The sequence below is a fragment of the Aegilops tauschii genome, chromosome 2 (genome assembly GCF_002575655.3).
Source record: "Aegilops tauschii subsp. strangulata cultivar AL8/78 chromosome 2, Aet v6.0, whole genome shotgun sequence".
NCBI classification, from domain to species: Eukaryota; Viridiplantae; Streptophyta; class Magnoliopsida; order Poales; family Poaceae; genus Aegilops; species Aegilops tauschii.
Genome location: NC_053036.3, coordinates 335,621,366 through 335,626,241, shown reverse-complemented (window position 1 = coordinate 335,626,241; position 4,876 = coordinate 335,621,366).

Sequence of the window (4,876 nt, the reverse complement as noted above, 5' to 3'; positions counted from 1 at the left end):
AGAAGTTTCTGTAATTCAAGATTCACAAAGTTTCCATGGGCATGAACAAAGTTCAAGGCATGCTCCTGCTTCCACGGTGCTCGTCCTTCTCACTTTCACTTTTCCTTTTGTGAAGTTTTAGGTTCCCCTCTATATTTTTTTTGGTTTTTAACTTTATAAAAGCACTCAACAGAATAAAATGACTCTCAAAAACTTCCAGGCTGTCTCCCTGGCAACGCTTTCTTTAAAGCCATTAAGCTAGGCATAAAGTGCTCAAGTAATGGATCCACCCGGATCCCAAGGTATATCAAAGCCAATTTTAATTCACAATGATTTGGCATTTAGTAGTGAGCACAAAGCAACATTTATCATGCATTGACGAAGTCTAACTCTCTTCCTATGCATCGGCATGTCATACAAGAACAATTCATGCACATCAAGTAAAGGCCAATATATAGCATAAGCAGTTTCTTACCATTTTTCGTGTTGGAGACATAAAGAGGTGGAGATATATATAGTTCCTATCTCATAATAATTGCAAGTAGGAGCAGAAAGCACATGCATATTATGTTCATCAAAATCATCATGTGCAACGGTAAATGGCAACCCATGAATGTAATCCTTAATAAGAGCAAACTTCTCCGATATAGTGTAGTTTGGAGAATTCAAAAAGATAATATGACTATCATGCGTGGGTGCAATAGCAACAATTTCATTATTGACATAAGGAACTATAGCAAGTTCATCTCCATAAGCATAATTCATATTGCACTACAAAAAAATACACTCCGTGATGATACGTGTTTGTCACAGTATCGCGTTTTTTGTCATGCATGTACATCCATGACAAATTTATGACAGAATCAAGATAGTCATACATGTGCTGTCGTAGAAGTGTTCCATGACATTACCAAAATTATCATCACGGAAGTGTCCACTTCCATGACGATAAATCGCGCGTCACAGAAGTGCCTTCGTCAAGGGTGACCGACACATGGCATCCACCGTAACGGAACGCCGTTAAGCTATCGGGTCGGGTTTTGGATCCGATAACCTGTTAATAGCCCCGACCAATGGGGATTTTCCACGTGTAAAATCATCATTGGCTGGAGGAGACACGTGTCAGGTCCGCATTGGCATAGGTGTCACTCATCCAATGGGCGAGACGCGCCTATGATATGTTGACACGTGGACCGGCCCATCAAGTTTAAATGGGCCGGCCCAACTGAAGGCCCAGAAGATTTTGCGGACCATTATGGGCCAGCCCAGCTAAAGGCCCACGAGATTTTGCGGACCATAATGGGCTGGCCCAGCTAAAGGCCAACTAGATTTTGCGGGCCATAATGGGCCGGCCCAGGTAAAGGCCCACAAGATTTTTGTGTGCCATAATGGGCCGGCCCAGGTAAAGGCCCACAAGATTCTTGCGGGTCATAATGGGCCGGCCCGGCTAAAGGCCCACGAGATTTCGCCGACATTAATGGACCGGCCCAGCTATAGGCCCACAAGATTTTGAGGACCCTAGTAGGCCGGCCCATTAACTGGCTGCCATGTTTTGGGCCAAATGCCGGCCCATATTTGATCAGGTCCATTAATGGCATGCCACGCTCCGGGCCTAATAGTGGCCCATATGAGATCCGGCCCATTAAAAGCCTACCACGTTCTGTGCCAAATTACGGCTCAGATCAGGTCCGACCCTTTAAGAGGCTTTGGGCTCAATTATGGCCCATATCATATTCGGCCCGTCAACTGGACACTATGCTTTTGGGCCCACTTGCTAAAGGCCCACTTAGTAATTCGGCCTGATATTAGTTTTGGCCTGTTAAGGGCCCATTTAACATTTCGGCCCTATATTAATTTCGGCCTGTTAAAAGCCCGTCATATAGTTGGGCCTAACTACGGCCCGGTTTGCATCCGGCCTGCTCGCAGCCGATATCTGATTGGGCCAAACAAGGACCGAGATAATTTTGGCCTGTTAAAAGCCCGTGATTTGATTCGCACAATCATGGGCCGGGGTTCATTTTGGGCTGCTGACGGCCCATGAGCTGTTCGGCACGTTTCAGGCCCAACCTACATCGTGATTGCATGACGGCCCGATTATGTACCGTAATTTTACGGTTTGGTTGGTTTAGTGCGAAGACAGGATATATAAAGAGTAAAATAACTGCAGCATCGTGAATAAGAAAAAACCTAGACTATACAATAAAGAAATTACGGCATATTAAATCCACTGGGCATCAAAGTTTGACACTATGATAATAAAGCACAAGCAGACAGCAGATTACATACACTGGGCATCAAAGATCGCCACCAGTGCAAATAAACACGCCGACAAAATAATATACAAAACCGACAGCACTTCAATAGAGTTCAAGAAATGTTAGCCCTGCTGGGGAGCAGCAACGCAAGCAGCTGAGCAAGATGATGAGACTGGGCTTGTTCAACACTTATATCTTCCTCACTCTGAAAGATAAACAGGCAGACAGATGACAGGTTTTGCACATAAAAGTATCAGTGCTGACAATTCATCACATTTCTTACTGACGAATAAACTGACACAGTTTAAAATTGCATTAACACAATATGGTATTGTTCACGTCAAGACATGGCAGGAAATGACATTGTGAAGGAGTTGGCAGCTTCACGACACCACTGGATTACAGATCAAGAACTTATAAGTATCAATGGTTAGTGTGCTGTCAATTTATACCATTTCAGATTGGCAAATAAAGAGACGGTTTAAATAATAGTAGAATGATATGACATTGTTCATAGTTAAGACATTGCAGAATATGACATTGTGCTGTAGTGGGTAGGTTCACACACCACTGGATTACGGATGAAGAACAGAAGCATACATGCAGTGCAAAAGAAAATCACTTGCTCTGTATAGTTTAATTTACATGGTATGAAGAAGGAACTTGGTTGTACAACTGAAAACTTCAATTGAGAAAGGACAAACTTTTGTTTATGAACTACATAATAAACTTTAAACAAGCAATTTGATGCAAACACCAAAAATAAATAGCTGTTGCAGTCATGCCTAACCAAATATATACAACAAAGTTTGAAGGCTTGAGATGGACAAACTTACATTATTGGTGAAGACAGGCTCTATAAAGGCCTTGTCCATGCTGATGGGGGGGCAATTCAAGAAGTTTACCACAGAATCTTCTTCAAAAGCATTGCCTTTATTCTACATTTTGTTAAGAGTAAATATAGATGTGATAATATAAGAAAAAATGAAGAATATTTAAGATAAGATGAAGAGTGATGCTACATAACCAAGTAGCTATAAATGTAAGTGCAGCGATACAGGCAAAAGGTACAGCCAAGAGCAATGCACAGCTAAACTTCTTCAGTACCAACCTTATGGTAAGAGTAAATATAGATCTGATGTGTAGAAAATGGAGGGCAAAGGAAAATAAGCTGCAGAGTGATGGTACATGAACAACTACCTGTCATTATAAGTACACTGATAAAGGACAACATGTACTTACAAGAACAATGCAGAGCTAAAAAAACATTGGCATTGGATATATTCTACACTAATGTAACCATTCATACAGATCAGATAATTTGGAGCGAACAATTGATAAGCAAGCTATCATGCATACTGCTGTCACATAATGAACCAGGTATGTATGCAAGTACAGTGATACAGGACAACAGGTAGTAACAAGAGCAAAGCAGCGGGCAGCATATTTGCGATATCCTGTCGTACTTGTCAAACCGGAATTCTTCTTCGAGCAGATTTCTTGCAAAAAAGATCCGTAAGGCACATGCGGAAAAGTAGAAGTTCAAATTATCATGTGATTTCATAGACAGTACCTCATCCTGGGAACGAGACCAGTGCATAACAAGGTTTTTCCATTCAATGTCTTCTAAATTTAGCACAGGAGACTTCACCGGAAATTCGTTTATAGACTTGCCATCAAAGTGTGATTTCCACAGGTAACACCGATACTGCTGCAATGCTTCCTTGAAAAGCACAAGCAAGCTTTGCTCGTCATGACTATCCAGATTGACCCTCGCCTAGTTACAACAATGTAATGTAAATCATTGATGTGTTCAATCAGCAGAAAACAGGAAAATAATAACCATGAATAATAGCACTTACACGTAAGTTGGACAGGAAGATGTGAAAATGGTGTTTGTCTTCACAATAATCTTCCCATGATGGGAATATATGCACGTAGTCCCTAACAACATTGAAAGCATTGTCTTTTAAACTGGGAATAAATTGAATGGGGTTCCAATCTGTAGGAATTGGCCGTCTCTGCAGTTGGGATAGGTCTTCGGCCGGTGGACTTGCTGTACTTTTTGCTGGAGTGGGATTTTTCTGTGGTACAGCTGGTGCTATGGCAAATGAAATCGGTATACCTTTTGCTGGAGTGCAGGTCCTGTGTGGTGGGGCTAGTGGTGTGGCCAGTGAAGTATGGGTACAGTCTGCTGGAGTCGGTCCTACGTTTTGTGTCACTGGTTGTACAGCCAAAATAAGTGGGGTGCTGTCTGATTTCTCCGGCACCACCATGTTTTTCAAGGACTTTGCTGGTGCTCCTTCAGGTTCGGCAATCACCCTCTTCCTTTTTGATGTCTGATGCACAAGAACAACATTTGAGTGGAAAAACATGGTATGATGACAGATGGAATATGTATTGATAATGGATGGGTATGGCATCTCGACATATATGATGAGTAAACTAAGCAGATGGCGGTGCAACAAAGTAGAAGAAATGCAAGACAACATATGCAAGATACCCGAAATCAATAAAACATTGCCAAATTAGAACAAGCACCTTGATGGGTGAACAAGACAGGCCATCTGCCTTTGACTCCTCGAGGTTAGAATAGTCATTTGGATCATATTCTGAACAAGAATCAACAGGTGGGGAGCCTA